The 20,728-nt window shown below is 48.3% G+C and overlaps 1 protein-coding gene across 6 annotated transcripts in view; it reads right to left on the bottom strand.

Annotated features, from left to right (window-relative positions):
* The window catches only part of LOC140385743 (xin actin-binding repeat-containing protein 1-like), a 101,038-nt gene extending 81,272 nt beyond the window's left edge, over positions 1-19,766 (bottom strand). For 2 of the 6 annotated variants that reach the window (XR_011933435.1, XM_072468202.1), the window contains exon 1: positions 19,583-19,758. The gene's annotated coding sequence lies outside the window, so the exon portion shown is untranslated. Of the gene's footprint in view, positions 1-7,364; positions 7,468-19,582 lie in introns of those variants that run through there. The other 4 variants (XR_011933436.1, XR_011933434.1, XM_072468204.1 and 1 more) reach the window with 4 other exon arrangements.
* Between the last annotated feature and the right edge of the window lie 962 nt (positions 19,767-20,728).

The raw sequence follows: 20,728 nt of genomic DNA, 5'->3' as shown, positions 1-20,728 counted from the left end.
GTCGGGAACCATGGGCTGGATATGAGAACCTTTCGAAAGTGATGTTCAAAATCATAGAATCCCTTCTTACCCATGCCCTTCCCTTCTTACCTAACGTCTTACCCATGCCCCCATCCACGCCACAACATCTCCCTCATACCCTCCAAGCCAACTCATGCCCCTTCCATGCCCGTGCACTGTGTACATAAGCAATGAACAGTATAATAACAGTAGTAAGTGTAGATGTGTTGCGGGAAAAAAAATCACCCATTCAGAAATTTTCCTTTAGAAAAAGCTGCCATTCAGGCAACACTATAAAACCAGACAGACTCTTGAAGTATCAATAACAGAGACTTCAAACACTTCACACCTTTTAATCATGTTCAAAGAAACATTGAGACATTGGCAAAAGAAATCGTAGAAATAACAACTTATTATAACCAGTTAAAGATATCACATAAAGTCACCAATTCACTTCACTTGTCAACACAGATTCGCCGATGAACTAATGCTTTTAATGCTCTGGCTCTCAGCCAAGCATGTATAATGAGATTATGTATGAGTTGGCATTGAGAGTACGAGGGGCCATGTGGAATGGAGTGGGGTAGGGGGAAGCTGAGGTGATGTGAAGGGTGAAGTCTAAATGGCCTAACTGCTTTTATTACACCTGGGAATAAAGTCGTGGAGATCCAAGACAGTCCTTCTAACCAACCTGTACCTCTGGCTACGTGGGATCTGCTTCCGGGGTCAACAGACCTGACTCCATCCTGCACTCCCCCTCCAAGCCGCTCTAGCTAGGAGCTAAAATTGTGTTTGACTGGGCACTTTAAACCACAGCAGGTTTCGTAAGTCAGGATATTTCCAGGCATAAGCGCCCTGTCTTGGTACCAAAAATCTGACCCTTTAATCCACGTGAGCAACTGTACAGAAATGCAATTTGCTGTATTTATGCCATGATGCTATTGGCACCCCGCTCTGTGTTTGGCCCCCTTTTTCTTACAAATTTTGAGTCAACAATGTCTAAGAATCCAGCAGACAACGTGAATTGCAGGCTTGTTATCAGCTGAAATCCTAAGAAGACCTGAACTTATTCCACAATTTCAAGCAATCCCTGTCCAAACCATTAATTCCTCATTTGCCTTGCATTCCCTCTTACTCTTGAAATATTATTGGTGGTATCCTGCCCTATGAACTCCAGCCCCGCACCAAGGGGTCTGATTGTATGCATCTGACACTTCCGGTTGCGGCTATGCCTAGGTAGGTCGCATGTTCGGCAGCTCCCGCCGGGAACAGACTTTTGGGCTCTTCAGAGGGGCCCCAACGGCAATTGTTCGACGGCTTCCAATGTGAGAAGGTGACAGCAAGGTCTCCCCGACCTTATATGGATTGGACCAGGAGTGGAGCGGTTAAAAAAGTGATCCTGGTGCAGCGAAAAGTGCGAGGGAGGAAAAGCAAGATGGCGGCGGGGGGAGACCAAGCAGCTTGGGCGCAGTGGTCGCAGGAGCAGCAGGAGTTTCTTAAACGCTGCTTTGAGGAGCTGAGGACAGAAATGCTGGCGCCAATGAAGGCGGCGATTGAGAAACTTGTGGAGACCCAGAAGGCCCAAGGGGCAGCGATCCGGGAGGTGCGGCAAAAAGCTTCGGAGAACGAGGACGAGATCTTGGGCCTGGCAGTGAAGGTGGAGGCGCACGAGGCACTGCACAAGAGGTGGGCGGAAAAATTCAAGGACCTGGAGAATAGGTCGAGGAGGAAGAATCTTCGGATTCTGGGTCTCCCTGAAGGAGTGGAGGGGCCCGATGCCAGGGCATATATGAGCACAATGCTCAATTCGCTGATGGGTGCGGGAGCTTTCCCGAGGCCCCTGGAGCTGGATGGGACTCATCGGGTCCTGGCAAGGAGACCCAAAGCCAACAAGCCACCAAGGGCTGTAGTGGTGAGGTTCCACCACTTTATGGACAGAGAGTGTGTCCTGAGATGGGCCAAAAAAGAGCGGAGCAGCAGGTGGGAGAACACGGAGATCCGGATTTATCAGGACTGGAGAGTGGAGGTGGCTAAGAAGAGGGCTAGTTTCAATCGGGCTAAGGCGGTGCTCCATCGGAAGGGGGTGAAGTTCGGGATGCTGCAGCCAGCGCGATTGTGGGTTACGTTGCAAGATCGGCACCACTATTTTGAAACGCCTGATGAGGCATGGAGCTTTATACAGACTGAAAAGTTGGACTCAAATTGAGGGTTTGTCGTGGGGGGGTGTTTACTGTGTTTACTGCGTTTGGGAAATGTTCTTTTTGTTTTGTTGCTGGGTGGGGTTGGGTGAATGGATTTGATGTGGGGGCTGTGGGAGAATGTGGGCATCGGTGTTAGAGGGGCAGGCCCCCATGGAGGAAGAGGGGGAGCGGAGGCCCGGGGATGGGGAGTTGGGGTAAGGCCGCAAAAAGGAGCTGTGCCTGAGGGGGCGGGGCCGGCTCAGGAAAGCGCGGGCTTTTCCCCGCGTTAGTGAAGGATGGGGGCGGGGCCAGGGGGAAGGGCGGTGCTAGAGAGAAGTGCACACTGACTGCCAAGGGGTGGGGGGATTCTCACACTGGGGGGTCGATGGAATGGTGGGAGAGGCCGGGGTCAGCAGGAGTCAGCTGACTGACGAGAGTTTCATGGGGGGAGCAAAAGGACTCAATGAGGATCTAGCAGGGGGGGGGGGAGGGGGGAACTGGGTTGCTGCTGCATTGGCCAAAAGGGAGCTGGAAGTAGGAGAGGTAGTCGGGGTGGGGGTCCGCCGCCTGGGGGACTGGAGGGTGTGGGAGGCGCGGGCACGTGGCTGGCCTAGAAAATGAGATGGCTAGTCGTCAGGGGGGGGGTGCGAGTAGCCCTCCGATCCGGCTGATAACTTGGAATGTGAGGGGCCTGAACGGGCCGGTCAAGAGGGCCCGGATGTTCGCGCACTTAAAAGGACTGAAGGCAGACGTGGTTATGCTCCAGGAGACACATCTGAAGGTGGCAGAACAGGTTAGGCTGAGAAAGGGATGGGTAGGGCAGGTCCTTCATTGAGGGCTAGATGTGAAGAACAGAGGGGTTGCAATACTGGTGGGGAAGCGGGTGTCGTTCGAGGCACTGAATATTGTAGTGGATAATGGAGGTCGATATGTGATGGTGAGTGGTAGGTTGCAGGGGGTGCAGGTAGTACTGGTGAACGTATATGCCCCGAATTGGGATGATGCCGGATTTATGAAACGCATGCTGGGTCGGATTCCGGATCTGGAGGTAGGAAGCTTGATAATGGGGGGGGGTCTTCAACACGGTGCTGGACCCAGCACTGGACCGGTCTAGGTCCAGGACGGGTAAGAGGCCGGCTGCGGCCAAGGTGCTCAGGGGGTTTATGGACCAGATGGGGGGAGTGGATCCATGGAGGTTTGCCAGGCCATTGGCCAGGGAAATTTCCTCCTTTTCCCACGTCCGTAGAGCCTACTCCCGGATAGATTTTTTTCATTTTGAGTAGGGCGCTAATCCCGAAAGTGGAGGGAACGGAATATTCGGCCATAGCCACCTCGGACCACGCCCCGCATTGGGTGGAGCTGGAGTTGGGGGAGGAGAGGGACCAGCACCCGCTGTGGTGCCTTGATGTGGGACTGTTGGCGGATGAGGGGGTGTGCGGGCGGGTGCAGGGGTGTATTGAAAGATATTTGGAGGCCAATGACAACAGGGAGTTGCAGGTGGGGGTAGTCTGAGAGGTGGTGGTCAGGGGAGAGCTAATCTCCATTAGGGCCCACAGGGAGAAGAGAGAGGGGAGGGAGAGGGAGAGGTTGGTGGGGGAGATTTTAAGGGTGGCAGGAGGTATGCAGAGGCCCCCGAGGAGGGGCTACTTCGGGAGCGACGGAACCTCCAGACGGAAATCGACCTGTTGACCACGGGGAAGGCAGAGGCACAGTGGAGGAAAGCGCAGGGGGCGATGTATGAGTATGGGGAGAAGGCGAGTCGGATGCTGGCACATCAGCTTCGTAAGAGGGAGGCAGCGAGGGAGATTGGTGGAGCTAAGAGGGGGGAATACGGTGCGGAGTGCGGTGAGAATAAACAAGGTATTTAGGGACTTCTATGGGGATTTGTACAGGTCTGAGCCCCGGTATGGGGATCTGCGCAAGTCTGAGCCCCCAGCGGGGGAGGAGGGGATGCGACGATTCCTAGATCAGCTGAGGTTCCCAAGGGTGGAGGAGGAGGAGGTGGCTTGTTTGGGGGCGCCGATTGGGCTGGAGGAGCTGGTTAAAGGATTGGGGAGCATGCAGGCGGGGAAGGCCCCGGGGCCGGATGGGTTCCTGGTTGAATTCTACAGGAAATACGTGGACCTGCTGGGCCCGTTGCTAGTGAGAACTTTTAATAAGGCGAGGGAGGGGGGGACCTTGCCCCCGACAATGTCCAGGGCGCTGATTTCTTTGATCTTGAAGTGGGACAAGGATCCATTGCAATGTGGGTCATATAGACCGATCTCGCTCCTCAATGTTGACGCTAAGTTGCTGGCGAAGGTGCTGGCTACGAGAATTGAGGACTGTGTCCCGGTGGTGATTCATGGGGATCAGACGGGATTTGTGAAGGGTAGGCAGCTAAATACAAATGTGTGGAGGCTCCTCAATGTGATTATGCTACCCTTGGTGGAGGGGTGAAGCGGAGGTAGTGGCAGCTATGGACGCGGAGAAGGCCTTTGACCGGGTGGAGTGGGAGTATCTTTGGGAAGTGTTGCGGAGGTTTGGGTTCGGGGAGGGGTTCATCAGCTGGGTCAGGCTGCTAAATAGAGCCCCAGTGGCGAGTGTGGCTACGAACCGGCGGAGGTCGGAGTACTTTCGGCTGTACCAGGGGACGAGGCAGGGGTCCCCGTTATTCCCCTTGCTGTTTGCACTGGCAATTGAGCCGCTGGCCATGGCATTGAGGGAGTCCAGGAAATGGAGGGGCTGGTCCGGGGGGGAGAGGAACACCGGGTGTCGTTGTATGCCGACGACCTGTTGTTGTATGTGGCGGATCCAGTGGAGGGGATGGCGGAGGTCATGCGGATCCTTAGGGAGTTTGGGGACTTTTCGGGGTATAAACCCAACGTAGGGAAGAGTGAGCTCTTTGTGGTGCATTCAGGGGACCAGGGAAGAGGGGTAGACGAGCTACCGCTGAAGAGGGCGGAAAGGAGCTTTCGGTACCTGGGGATCCAAGTAGCTAGGAGTTGGGGGGCCCTGCACAAGCTCAATTTGACGCGGTTGGTGGAGCAGATGGAGGAGGATTTTAAAAGATGGGATATGCTGCCCTCTCACTAGCGGGTAGGGTGCAGTCGGTCAAAATGACGGTCCTCCCGAGGTTTCTCTTTGTGTTCCAGTGCCTTCCCATTATGATCCCCAAGGCCTTTTTCAAACGGGTAAGCAGGAGCATCATGGGATTTGTGTGGGTGAATAAGACCCCGAGGGTGAAGAGTGTGTTTCTGGAGCGTAGCAGGGACAGGGGGGGCTGGCGCTGCCGAATTTGTGTGGCTATTATTGGGCAGCCAATGTGGCGATGATCCGTAAGTGGGTAATGGAGAGAGACGGGGTGCCGTGGAAGAGGCTAGAGATGGTGTCCTGTGTGGGCACGAGCCTGAGGGCGCTGGTGACGGCACCGCTGCCACTCTCGCCGACAAGGTACACCATGAGTACTGTGGTGGCGGCGACACTGAAGATCTGGGGGCAGTGGATGCGACACAGGGGCGAGGTGGGAGCCTCAGTTTGGTCTCTGATTCAGGAGATCCATTGGTTCGTCCCGGGAAGGATGGATGGGGGGTTTCGGAGCTGGCATCGGGCAGGGATTAGAAGAATGGGGGACCTGTTCATCGATGGGACGTTTGCGAGCCTAAGGGCGCTGGAGGAGAAGTTTGGGCTACCCCCGGGAAACGCTTTCAGGTACATACAAGTGAGGGCATTTGTGAGGCGGCATGTGAGGGAATTCCCGCTGCTTCCGGCACGTGGGATTCAGGACAGGGTAATTTCGGGTGCATGGGTTGGAGAAGGCATGGTTTTGGCGATTTACCAGGAGCTGAAGGAAGAGGAGGAGGCCTCGGTGGAGGAGTTAAAGGGCAAGTGGGAGGAGGAGCTTGGGGAGGAGATAGATGAGGGTCTGTGGGCTGATGCCCTGAGTAGGATTAATTCTTCCTCCTCTTGCGCCAGGCTCAGCCTAATACAGTTCAAAGTTACTCACAGAGCGCATATGACAAGGGCGCGGTTGAGTAGGTTCTTTGGGGTGGAGGACAGATGTGGTAGGTGCTCGGTGAGCCCAGCAAATCACGTCCATATGTTCTGGTCGTGCCCGGCGCTGGATGGGTTTTGGAGGTGTTTTGCGAGGACTATGTCCAAGGTGGTGAACGCCCGGGTCAAGCCGAGCTGGGGATTGGCATTATTTGGGGTATCGGAAGAGCCAGGAGTGCAGGAGGCGAAAGAGGCCGGTATTCTGGCCTTTGCTACTATGGAAGGATGCGAAGCCCCCTAGTGTGGAAGCTTGGATCAATGACATGGCAGGGTTCATGTGCAAGGGTTCCTCAGGCGGTGGCAACCGTTCCTAGACTATCTCGCGGAGCGTTAGGAGGAGGTCAGCAGCAGCAGCCCACGGGGAGGGAGGGGGGGTTTCTTTTGGGGTGGCGTTTGGGTGAAGGTGGGGGGGTTTCCCGATTTGTGTTTTTAAATGTTATATGGGGGGTTATTGTATATGGGGGAAATCCAATGTATAATTTCTGATTGTTGTGTTCTTGTTTCTTTCTTTTTGTTGGGGGGGGGGGTTTGTTGAAAAATGTGAATAAATATATTTTTTAAAAATATATATAAATATAATGTGTGCATCTTAAAAAAGATCATTCATTTTCTCTCAAAAACAATCTCATCACCCCTCTTTCTCAGTACTTCATCATAGATTATCATAGAATTTACAGTGCAGAAGGAGGCTATTCGGCCCATCGAGTCTGCACCGGCTCTTGGAAAGAGCACCCTACCCAAGGTCAACACCTCCACCCTATCCCCATAACCCAGTAACCCCACCCAACACTAAGGGCAATTTTGGACACTAAGGGCAATTTATCATGGCCAATCCACCTAACCTGCACGTCTTTGGACTGTGGGAGGAAACCGGAGCACCCGGAGGAAACCCACGCACACACTGGGAGGATGTGCAGACTCCACACAGACAGTGACCCAAGCCAGAATCGAACCTGGGACCCTGGAGCTGTGAAGCAATTGTGCTATCCACAAAGCTACCGTGCTGCCTTATTCACAGTAACTTCATTGCAGTGTTAATGTAAGCATACATGTGACAATAATAAAGATGATTGATCATTGATTATTATGTCTCTACCCAGTCCAAATAAATCATTCACAAAAGGCCTATAATATTAAACTCAAACTACGCACCTGCAAGTGTCTCTCAATCTTTAGGAGCTTTTTGAGAGAGGTTGTTGCAGTCATTAGTGAGCTAATTACTGACCATATAATACATGCACACGCATGCATGCACAGAAGGAGCTGCAGACTCAGCACGGCACAGCTCTGAATTGTCAGCCAACAATGTGTCAGTCGCTGGGGTTATCAACGCTGAATAAACAACGACCTCAAGCAAAGGGAATGCCAGCCCACCCATTGTGTGGAACAAGGACAGGAAGAGATTGTGATCCGTCCCTGCAGGAATCACTGTCAGCTGGCTTTAGGGCCTTAGGTTACTTACAATAGACAATCACAGGATCTGCTGTACAATCACACCAGGCTCCTCTGTTTAATAAATGTCACAGTACGGAGTGAGGCTAGTTCCAACCTTTTATTGTCCAGTCTGCTGGCTGTCTGACATGTGTGCAGACTAACGGTGCACTCCCAAAGAGTCTCCAAATCCCAAATACTGAGAAAGCAACTAAGAGGTTCTTTAATAGAAAAGAAAGAAGCTGGATTCATATAGCCTCTTTCAAGTCTTCAGATGTCAAAAAAATAAATATTGCAGTGTAACCACAGCAGCTAATTTGCACAGAGCTGGATCACGCTAACAAGGGGATGAACGGCCACAACAGCTTTGATGATGAAAGACTATTAGCCAAGGTGCCTCCCTTCTTGCTCTTCACCACATTTGCCATGTTCGCGATCTGACAGGTCAGGCAGGCCTTTAATTTAACATCTCATCCCAAGAATGACATATTAAACAAAGCACAATCCTTCTATATGGCAATTAAGTGCTTGTCCCGGAGTGTGGCTTCTGCTCTCACTGAGCCCAGACTGATGCCCGTTTACCTGATACTTCAGAAACATTTCTTTTGGATGTCTTGAAGGTATGAAAAGCACTGTATGCAGCTTTTTCATTTCTGCAGACAAAAACTCTTCATAGATGCACTCTTTCCCTGTTGCAATGCCAGATTGATCATCACACTCAGCCGTGGGAACTGGGGGTTAAGAGTGAAATTGGGCATGGGATAGAAATGGTGGAGGGATGCAGTAGAAATGGACAGACGATGGAAGAAAGATGAGATACCAATAGGAAGCAGTGCAATGTTGGATTCGGACAAAAGAAAAACATTGAAATGCAGTGATTATAATTTTCTTATTGGCAATTACAGCAGCTATTTAGCACACACCATAATCATAATCATAAGGTGTCCCATAACAGAACCATAGAAAAGATACAGCATAGAAGGGGGCCATTCAGCCCACCTTCTCCATGCTGATCCAAAGACACCCATGTGCCCTTTCTAATCCCATCTTTCTGCACACGGCCCATAGCTCTGAGGTTTACAGCACTTAAGGTGCAGATCTAGGTACTTTTTAAAAGAGTTCAGGATCTCTACCTCCACCACCAACCCAGGCAGTGGATTCCAGACAATGTGACAACTGTCTAGTTAGACTTGTCTTTGTCTCTTACTGATTGAGGGGGAATGATGGCTTGGACAAAGAAATCCCTAATTTTCTTCATATGGTGCCAGGGATTCTTTGACATTTTCCTGACAGAAAATTAAGGCCTTACTGTTAATATCTCATCGGGAACTCAGGCATGGTTTCCCTTAGTAATACATTATCTAATACTGAGACTATAAACTCTAGGGTTGGTACTTGAACCCATAGTCTTCCAGCCAAGTAGTGACAGCGCTACTAAATGCTGCAGGCTGCACTTATTATTTAATACTTTCACATCACGAGCCTCAGAAATAAGGAAGGAAAATATGATTAATTTAAAGAAGACACATATCCAGCTAATTTCTTCGGAAATTTTCAAAGTGTACTCAAAAATTAATTTGGCTTGGCCTAAATCAGACGTAGCTCAGCAACCTTTTTTATGATCTCATCACCAATCATGGACAATCCTTTTAATTTGTCTACTGGGTTAGAAAACATTGGGCATGATTTTACTGGAAAAAACAAAGTCCCATTTGGGCACATTCAATGGGGTGTTTCTCGGCGCCTGCAGTGCCAAGAACGCCCCCACTATCAAACGGGACTCTGTCTTTCTTTGACCTCGGTGAGGTATATCCCGCCGAGGCAACACTTCCTTCATTTCCTGCGCAGACGAACAGAGCCTGTTCTTTTAGGCCTGTCAAGGTGCCAGGCTGGCAGTGCCAAGGTTCCAGCGGGGGTGCCAGGATACCTCCTTGCCCAGAGTGCAAAAACCCAGGGGCCTCCAATGGCCTGGGAGACCCCTCCCACGTGCAGTTATGCCTGGTCCACGTTTGTGTAGACCAGTGCTAAGCAGCGCCATGTTTAAAGTCACGGTGTGGACATTCGATCCCAGGCTTTCATAGAATTTACAGTGCTGAAGGAGGCCATTCGGTCCATCGACTCTGCACTGAGCACCCTAATTATACCACACCTACACCCTATCCCCATAACCCAGTAACCCCACTTAACCTTTTGGACACTGAGGGGCAATTTTAGCATGGCCAATCCACCTAACCTGCACATCTTTGGAGCACCCGGAGGCAACCCACACAGTCACGGGGTGAACAGTCCAGACAGACAGTCACCTGAGGCCAGAATTGAACCCGGGATCCTGGAGCTGTGAGGCAGCAGTTCTAACCACTGTGCCACCGTGCCGTCCGGAGGCGTTGGGAGAATTTGGCGCAGACCTATTTAAGTGAGCCCAACTGCTCATTTTGACATGCAAATCTGGGTCCTACCCAGTGAGGGCGAGATCCCCATTGTGAGGCCTCACGAGATCTCGTTAGATCCTGCGTCGCAAATCTCATGAGAGGCCTCTTGCGAGATTTAACGGCCTAGTCACGTGCCGGGTCGGGTGGAATGAGGCTGGTCAATCGGGCCCATTTATTTAACAGTATAACTCTTTGGGGGCAATTTCCAGCCCAAAGTCTTTGCCCATGAGAAACTCGGGCTGAGCTCAAAATTCGGAGAGAATCGAAAAATGCAATTCTCTTCGCGTGATTGGGTTTTGTAATTTTCACCCCCCTCTTCTCCGGTGGAGTGGTGTGAATTGCATCACAGGAGCCAGGGAACCTTATTTTCATACACTAGCATGTCATTAGCAAGCAACTCTTTCCAGATCTTCCTCACTCACAGAATTTTCACTGGCTCCTAGATGACGTCATGCCAGCGTAGTTTCCAACAGGTTTGGCCAGGCGTGAGGCAGTTAAGGGGAACCGTCTGGGGCGCAGAGGTAAGTATAGCCCCTGGGCAGTTGAGGGACTGCCCAGAAAGTCCCCTGGCATTTCACCCTGGCACAGGTCAGCACTGCTTTGTTGGCACTGCCAGGTTGGCACTGACAAATTGGCACTGCCAGATTGGTACTGCCATTTTGCTATTGCCAGGTTGGCCATGCCTGGTCGGCCCTGCCAGTTTGGCACTGACAGGTTGGCAGTTCCAACCTGGCAGTGCTAACCCAGCAGTGCCAATCTAGCTGTGCTGACCTGTGCCAGGGCAGTGCCAATGGCAGACACTAATGAGAACCCATGGGGTGATGTGTATATGTGTGCACACAGCTTTTCTCACTGGAACTGATACTTCTCCATTTTTTGGTAAGGTTCCACTCTGTGTCCACCAGATATGGAATAAAATATTTATATTTAACTTGGCACACACATGCTATTGAATGTTTAGCGGTAATATTACAGTCTCTGTCAGTAAGCAAGAGGACTTGATGTGGTCTCTGTGGGCCTAAATGCTTGGTGAGGTGCCAGAACTGTTTTGCTATGTCATAATGTGAGGTATCTCCAATCTCACTGGACTTAATCATTAAAAAACCCAGCGGCAATTTTCACTGAATATTTTAGGCACTAAAGGGGTAAGAGGTTTGACCAAGGTGGAATATTAAGCTGCAAAGACTGCATCTTGGTAAAGGAGTTGAAGCCAGCACTAGAAATGGCCACCCAGGGAAGGGGCTGTTTGACAACCTGCTTTGTGCTCATTACAGAGGCAATTTATCGTTTTGGTGGATAATCCTTTGTTTCACGATTTCTCCCAACAATGACCAGCTGAGCAGAGGGAAACAAGTCCCTGCTGAGAATTTTGAGCTCTGTTAAAGGTATCACCTTTTGCTGTTTAATTGCCGCGAGAAATTCAAGGGGAATTTTCATAACACAGTGGGAGAATTATTGAAGACTTTGTCAAGACTTTACTGACTGCTGATAGAGTATTGGTGAAGAGAAACATAAAGTAACGGATAGGAAGATAAAGTGACAAAGAAACAAAACGAAAGAAACCTGAACATTTATGTATTTATATTCAATAGGTCAAAGAGTCTAAGTCCTGCCCCAAACTTGACATTTCCCATCCTTGCAAGGATGATATTGGAGTCAGGTTTGAGTTCACACATGTACTATTCGTGGAGGCATTTGTGGCCATTTAAATCATCAGCTCCCTCCACTGAAGTGGGATTTATGATAGTCTAGGAATGCAAGTCCCAGAGTGTACAGATTAGAAAAGGTAAGAGGAGATCTGAACTTGGAGGATTCATTCTGATAGCCAGGGGACTCCTTTGGAGAGGTAATGTACCCCTTAGGATCTTGTCCTGGGACACTTTTGGGAGAGGTAAGGCACACTTTGTAAGAGGTAAGACACTCTTTCGGAGAGGTTAAGCACCCTTTAAGACTGTTAAAATCAAACATTATTTTTCACTTTTTCTCCACATGCTTTTTGGAACCATTAAGCTGTCAAGGAACTGTCCAGCTGTCAAGGAACTACCAAAGGACTTCCTAGCAGTCAAAGTAATATCTAGAAGCTGTCAAAGTCAGCAAAGCAGTCAAGAAAGTGTCTAAGGATAATAGGTGAGTTGGCTTGGTGGTGGCAAAGGCAAATGCTGGTGGGTGGGGTGCATGAGTTGACATGGGGGTTCATGAGGTAGGTAGGGTACATGGGTCGGCATGGAAGAGGCATAAGAGGGTATGTAGTGGGGGTTCAGGGTGAGGAATGGAGGGCTGCTTTTTGCTTTAACCTTTTATTTTATTTATTTAAACACTTTGCCGGCGGATAGAGGCAGGCCTCTGCACCTGGCAGCCTCCACATTCATTCCAAAGTCACATGTCACATGCCCTGGCTCCTATTTCAGTCTGCTCCACTGACCTGAAATCCGACCTGCAGATGGACATTTTTAAAATTCGGGATTGTGGAACCGGAAAATCTCCCAACTCTACGCTCCCGATCTAGGGACGAAGATCTAGGCCTCAGATTTGATTTTCTTTCCCAGATCCTAAAACTGTGAAATATCTTACAATCTCTGTGCTTTTATAACTCAAACTTGTGCCTAAATTAATCTTTGATGTATCTCAACCTACCACCTACTCTTTCAAAATCTGGTGATGCCCGTGAGCTTTGTTCCTGCAACATTAGCCTTGTTCCGGCACCCTGGGCACTATTAGTTTGGCCTTGATTCAACATCATAGGTTTTGCACCATGAACTTTGACATTCTTTCATAGGCCTGGGCCTGTATCATGAATCTTGGCCCTGTGTCATCTGCATCGTAGATCCAGGCCTTACATTATGGATCTTGGCAGGGCGTCATAATTGTGGCTGAAAATCAGACAAAGTTCTGAGATCAGCAAAGTGCATTTCTGGCCGGTGACTGCACGCTTGATGCTCCATATAAATTGCCAGTTTTAAAATAATAAACTCAATTATCGTGCTCATGACAATTGCATTGATAGGCAATTGCTATCATAGCCCACATATCAGAAAGTCCATCAAAGCTCCCGACAATTGTCTCGGTTTGCAAGAATGTGAAGTCACTATTCTTGGAAGGGAACCTGAAAGAGGATTTCCTGAGGTGACAGCTGCTGAAGAGTAACAGAGGCCAGTTGGTGAATTTGGACTGATTCAGCCCATGAAACAATTACTTGGCTTCCAAGTATTTCAGGCTCACAGCTCCAGCCTCCGTAACCCATCAACTCACTCACACGATACAAATTCCCAAGAATTTCCTTTTAGAACATAGAACATAGAAAAATACAGCACAGAACAGGCCCTTCGGTCCACGATGTTGTGCCGAACCTTTGTCCTAGATTAATCATAGATTAATCATTGAATTTACAGTGCAGAAGGAGGCCATTTGGCCCACTGAGTCCGCACCGGCTCTTGGAAAGAGCACCCTACCGAAAGTCAACACCTCCACCCAACACTAAGGGCAATCTTGGACACTAAGGGCAATTTATCATGGCCAATCCACCTAACCTGCTCATCTTTGGACTGTGGGAGGAAACCGGAGCACCCGGAGGAAACCCACGCAGACACGGGGAGGATGTGCAGACTCCGCACAGACAGTGACCCAAGCCGGAATCGAACCTGGGACCCTGGAGCTGTGAAGCGATTGTGCTATCCACAATGCTACCGTGCTGCCCTTAAGAACAAATAAATCTACACTATATCATTTTACCGGAATCCATGTACCTATCCAATAGCTGCTTGAAGGTCCCTAATGTTTCGGCCACAACTACTTCCACAGGCAGTGCATTCCATGCCCCCACTACTCTCTGGGTAAAGAACCTACCTCTGACATCCCTCTAAATCTTCCACCATTCACCTTAAATTTATGTCCCCTTGTAATGGTTTGTTCCACCCAGGGAAAAAGTTTGTGACTGTCTACTCTATCTATTCCCCTGATCATCTTATAAACCTCTATCAAGTCGCCCCCTCATCCTTCTCCGTTCTAATGAGAAAAGGCCTAGCACCCTCAACCTTTCCTCGTAAGACCTACTCTCCATTCCAGGCAACATCCTGGTAAATCTCCTTTGCACCTTTTCCAAAGCTTCCACATCCTTCCTAAAATGAGGCGACCAGAACTGTACACAGTACTCCAAATGTGGCCTCACCAAAGTTTTGTACAGCTGCATCATCACCTCACGGCTCTTAAATTCAATCCCTCTGTTAATGAACGCTAGCACACCATAGACCTTCTTCACAGCTCTATCCACTTGAGTGGCAACTTTCAAAGATGTATGAACATAGACCCCAAGGTCTCTCTGCTCCTCCACATTGCCAAGAACTCTACCGTTAACCCTGTATTCCGCATTCATATTTGTCCTTCCAAATGGACAACCTCACACTTTTCAGGGTTAAACTCCATCTGCCACTTCTCAGCGCAGCTCTGCATCCTATCTATGTCTCTTTGCAGCCGACAACAGCCCTCCTCACTATCCACAACTCTACCAATATTCGTATCGTCTGCAAATTTACTGACCCACCCTTCAACTCCCTCATCCAAGTCATTAATGAAAATCACAAACAGCAGAGGACCCAGAACTGATCCCTGCGGTACGCCACTGGTAATTGGGATCCAGGCTGAATATTTGCCATCCACCACCACTCTCTGACTTCTATCGGTTAGCCAGTTCATTATCCAACTGGCCAAATTTCCCACTATCCCATGCCTCCTTACTTTCTGCAGAAGCCTATCATGGGAACCTTATCAAATGCCTTACTAAAATCCATGTATACTACATCCACTGCTTTACCTTCATCCACATGCTTGGTCACCTCCTCAAAGAATTCAATAAGACTTGTAAGGCAAGACCTACCCCTCACAAATCCGTGCTGACTATCCCTAATCAAGCAGTGTCTTTCCAGATGCTCAGAAATCCTATCCTTCAGTACCCTTTCCATTACCTGGCCTACCATCGAAGTAAGACTAACTGGCTTGTAATTCCCAGGGTTATCCCTAGTCCCTTTTTGAACAGGGGCACGACATTCGCCACTCTCCAATCCCCTGGTACCACCCCTGTTGACAGTGAGGACGAAAAGATCATTGCCAACGGCTCTGCAATTTCATCTCTTGCTTCCCATAGAATCCTTGGATATATCCCGTCAGGCCCGGGGGACTTGTCTATCCTCAAGTTTTTCAAAATGCCCAACACATCTTCCTTCCTAACAAGTATTTCCTCGAGCTTACCAGTCTGTTTCACACTGTCCTCTCCAACAATATGGCCCCTCTCATTTGTAAATACAGAAGAAAAGTACTCGTTCAAGACCTCTCCTATCTCTTCAGACTCAATACACAATCTCCCGCTACTGTCCTTGATCGGACCTACCCTCGCTCTAGTCATTCTCATATTTCTCACGTATGTGTAAAAGGCCTTGGGGTTTTCCTTGATCCGACCCGCCAAAGATTGTTCATGCCCTCTCTTAGCTCGCCTAATCCCTTTCTTCAGTTCCCTCCTGGCTATCTTGTATCCCTTCAACACCCTGTCTGAACCTTGTTTCCTCAGCCTTACATAAGTCTCCTTTTTCCTCTTAACAAGACAGTCAACCTCTCTTGTCAATCATGGTTCCCTCACTCGACCATCTCTTTCCTGCCTGACAGGGACATACATATCAAGGACACGTAGTACCTGCTCCTTGAACAAGTTCCACATTTCACTTGTGTCCTTCCCTGACAGCCTATGTTCCCAACTTATGCACTTCAATTCTTGTCTGACAACATCGTATTTTCCCTTACCCCAATTGTAAACCTTGCCCTGTTGCACGCACCTATCCCTCTCCATTACTAAGTGAAAGTCACAGAATTGTGGTCACTATCTCCAAAATGCTCCCCCACTAACAAATCTATCACTTGCCCCCGTTCATTACCAAGTACCAAATCCAATATTGCTGTGTAACAGTGCATAAAACTCCAGCCTTTCTCTCATTTGCAATTCTTAAACTTTGGCCTGAAGATAGCCATTGAGGGTGATGTCAGACTGGATTACACCTTAAGGCAGTTTCTCTACCATCCCAATGAAAATTTTGGAGGTGAACCCACCTCCGCATAGCTGGTTCACCCCACGTTAATTTTTTGAGCAAAGGCCCTTTAATTAGAAAGAATTGGGACTTCTGGCTCTTCCCAGGAAGACTCCTAGAGCTAAAAGCAAATTACTGCAGATGCTGGAATCTGAATCACAAACAGAAAATATTGGACAATATCAGCAGGCCTGACAGCATCTGTGGAGAGAAAAGGGAGCTAACTTTTCAAGTATATGGAATGCGCTGACTGGGGAGGTGGTGGGAGCAGGTACAATAGCATCATTTAAGGGGCATCTAGACAAATGTATGAATAAGGTGGGAGTGGAAGGATACGGACTCCATAAGTGCACACGGTTTTAGTTTAAGCAGGTACCATGGTCGGTGTCGGCTTGGAGGGCCAAAGGGCTTGTTCCTGTGCTGTACTGTTCTTTGTTCTTTGAGTCTGGATGATTCTTTGTCAAATCATCCAGACTCGAAAGGTTAGCTCCCTTTTCTCACCAAAGATGCTGTCAGACCTGCTGAGACTCACAGAGCTGCCATCCAATCAGAGGCTGCCAGCTTCGCATATTGCCTGTGCCAGCAGGGACAATGGCCACTCCTGGTTCTACAGGTAGGGCAAAAAGATGGCATTCAATGATGGACACAGATCTTCAGGTAGGTCTGAGCTCTCGCAGCGACTGGGAGGTTGGGAACATGGTGAACAGGCAAGTTGAGTGAGTGAATGTGGGAAGGCACAACTGTGGGAGGGAGGCCTGGGAAAGAGGATGGGTAAATGATGTGTTCCAATATTAATACCCAATGGCTCTGGGAGTAGTCTGCAGGTTGGCATTGTTCCAGGGTCAATCCCTGGTTTGCACCAAGTTATCTGTTCTTATCCAGAACGATGCTGTTTGCATCAAGTGTGCTAGGAACAGAAATATCAGCCTGAGCTTCCATTCCAGATTGCCATCTAATGGCTTTAGCTTGATAGGCAGGACTGTCATATGAGGAGAGATTGACTAGGTTAGGATTGTTCTCACTGGAGTTCAGAAGAATGAAGGGGGATCTCATAGAGACTTATAAAATTCTAACCGGACTAGTCAGTGTAAATGCAGAGAGGATGTTCCTGATGGTGAATGTGTCCAGACCCAGGGGTCACAGTCTGAGGATTCTGGCTAAACCATTTCGGACAGAGATGAGGAGACATTTCTTCACCCAAAGAGTGGTGAGCCTGTGATTCATTACCACAGGAAGTAGTTAATGCTAAAACATTGAATATATTCAGGAGGTGGCTAGATATAGCACTTGGGGAGGATGGGATCAAAGGCTAAGGGGAGAAAGCAGGATTAGGCTATTGAGTTGTATGATCAGCTATGATTGTGACGAATGGCGGAGCAGCTCGAAGGGCCAAAAGGCCTCCTCCTGCTCCTATCTTCTATGTATGTATGTAGGACTGTGCTTGGTTCTGGTGCTCATTCAGTCAAATGGCCTGCATAGCCTCACTTCAACACTCACACCAGACAATTGACCACTCAAGTGAGGTACTGGAGAATCATCAGTATTTTTGGGTCTGTGCCTCAGCTTAGGCCATCGGGGGAGAATGGAGAAATTTGGCGAGTGAGAAAGCTTCAAGTTATGCTGCTGATTTGGAAGGATTTTTGAGGTAATTTCTATTTTAATCAGCAAGTAACTTCTGAATGCTAATGCCAGGACTGTGAAGTAATCTGGTCCAAACAATTCACTTGCAGCTTTTTGACAATCCTGTACGTTCAGAACCAGCCACATTCTATAAGGCGGACTCCATTGCACACACACACGCGCACACACACTTCTCGTGCGCAGCCCATTTCACCTAACAGACCTGCTTTTGTTGTTGTTAAGTCTCTCGATATCTGCCAGTGCAGTGCTTTCAAAATCCCTCAATGAAGTTACTCTGGACATTCCTGGAACCTTAGGTCCCAGATAACACACACTGTTCCATTATGTTTGGTTCGACTTCCCTCCTTGATCCAGACCTCCAACAATACTCTATGCTCTCTGTCAAGCTCTTAACAAACCGGTTGCTACCACATTTCCCACCTTCTCAGCTCCTCTAAACCCATCTTTGTGACCTTTGGCCTTCTCCCTGAACTCCTAGTTTTCCTCATTATCAGATTTTCTGCTTTCCTATGATTCTTTTACAAGCAGGAAAAGCCTACAATTCATGAAACATCTATCACAGCCCCAGGATGTCCTCAAATTCTTTGCAAACTATTGAATTACTTTTTAAAATGCAGTCGCTATTACATAGGCAAAGGCACTACATTAGTACAAATTCTTGGTGTTCTCTGCCACTTACTAAATTAATTTGGTAGAAAGCTAGATGTCTGCAGGACCTCAACTAGACATGGTTTGTATTCATCAGCATTTCCATACACACCGTTGTAGGTCAGAGAAAACTGTCAGCTAACTTCCTGCATTGAAGATTGAGTTACCGCAACATAGATATAATTTCTTTTTAAACGATCACAGTTGACTTCCGGCGGTTTTGCTTCATTGTGGCTTCAACAAATTTGCTGAACCCACATGGACTCCCCAACTATAAATCTTAACAGCATCGTACAAAGAAGGAATCAGTTGCTCCATTCATGATAATAGTTCCTCCCTATTGTGAGAAGACCAACACGTAGCTGAGATGACTTGTGACTACATGCCCTGAGCTTCAGCCTTTCTTATAGTATATCTTCATGCCCCACCCATTATCGAACATCCAGTACAGTACGTATACCGGCAATTATGTGTATCTGTGGTTGTGTTGTAAGATGCAATCAGGTGTTTTGGGCATGTATAAGTACATTAAAAAATGGACAGCATCATTTGAAAATACCAGGGTAGGATCTGAAGGGTTCTCATACCTGTTCACATCAACACCAGCTGCACTATCGCTTCTGTCTGAAGCAAATCCCAGTTTTCAATTAGCATTTTGACCTCCAGGGGACTTTCAAAATATTTGTATAGAATCTTTTGAATTCTGAAATCGATTGCTTCCCAGTTAACACTGAAAAGTTTCCCAGAAAAAGAATGGAAGGTGGCGTATACATCGAGTCTACTCAGACTGCGCTTAATCTCGCTCTGCAGAAGAACAAAAGTCTCCTGCTCCTTCAATCGCTAGTCTCAGATTGGAAAATGAAGTGTACTGCAAGCAGCATCCCATCGAATGCTACACTTACTGTTAATGGTTAAGCTTATAAGGAGGATGAAGTCAGTCTTTAGCACAAATCAGGCTCATGGTGAAATTGGTATTGAAGGCAATGCTACCGACAATTGGGTGTGGTGTGAAGCGAACAATCAATCTGCAATTGTACATTTCAGAATTCCGCCGAGCACCACTTTCATCCCCCATTCATTTTCTAAGTGATGTAATCCAATTCAAATAGGGCTTAAACAATTCTATATAACTTGCAAGAGATACACTGCTTACCAAAAAATGGTCTCCTTACAACGTCGTCTTCTTTACCTTTTTTTTCCAGATACCCAGTTGAAAAGCTTGAGTCCGAATGGTTTTAATGGTGGAAGGAGTCCTGCTCCCAGCTGTGTCTGTGTCTCTTTCAGGCTGAGGTAAAATGCCGACAGCTGATTCTATCGCTGCTCTATGTTTGGGAGAGTAAGCCGACTCTATTTATAGGGCATTAGGAGACAGGCTGCTCCATCGGGCTGAGTCAATCACTGCTTCCAGAAATCATCGGGGGACTCACACCATTGACATCCCTGCGGGCTGTGCATGCCAATGGCACCTACTCACTGGGTGAGCCCTAGGTGTTCGACCAAATCAATTCCCGTACCAGCCTCCCCGAACAGGCGCCGGAATGTGGCGACTAGGGGCTTTTCACAGTAACTTGATTGAAGCCTACTTGTGACAATAAGCGATTTTCATTTTCACTTCAATTGCGTGATTTTGTACCATTTCCTTCTCTTCCCTCAGATGCTAATAGTGACTTGGTAAATAAGTGCTAATGACATCACAGTCTATAAACTGTCAGTATGGATATGATACCATGCTGAAGATGAGAGCGCATTGGTTTTCAGATGGTGCCAAGGTGCCAGCAAGAAAACGGAGTCCAAATCCACTAAGACCAACCTCAAAGACTTAATGGTACATCAACCAACATATTCAACACCTTAAGGTGATTTTAAAGCTACAGTTGTACAACCTAGATGTCTATTAGCCTACATCTAAATTATCAGAGGCCCCAATTTCAGCCTGTAATTATTTCCAGCTGTTCATTATTTTAAGAGAGAAACTTTGGGTGGAATTCTCCATTTTGAAACTAAGTGCAGTGGCGGGTGTCTCTGGTGACTTCGCACCAGATTCAACACTTAGAACCTCATTGATTGTGCACAGATAGGTTCCTCTCTGACCCTCCTGGCAGGCTGCCAGCTGATTTGTCCACCTGTCCTCTGCCGGTGGGTTCGAAGGTCCTGGCGCCATATTTAAATACCAGCTCAGGACACTCATGGAACTCTCTCCAGCCCACCTGTCTTCACCAGACCCTGCAGGATGCCAGCATGTGAACATCATAAAACAGATTAATTGGTATTCATCTCTTTGCAGCCTGTGAGCCCTTGC

The sequence above is a fragment of the Scyliorhinus torazame genome, chromosome 11, assembly GCF_047496885.1.
Source record: "Scyliorhinus torazame isolate Kashiwa2021f chromosome 11, sScyTor2.1, whole genome shotgun sequence".
Taxonomy (NCBI): Eukaryota; Metazoa; Chordata; class Chondrichthyes; order Carcharhiniformes; family Scyliorhinidae; genus Scyliorhinus; species Scyliorhinus torazame.
The sequence above is the reverse complement of the archived record's forward strand: the minus strand, read 5'-3'. Positions and strand labels throughout refer to the sequence as shown.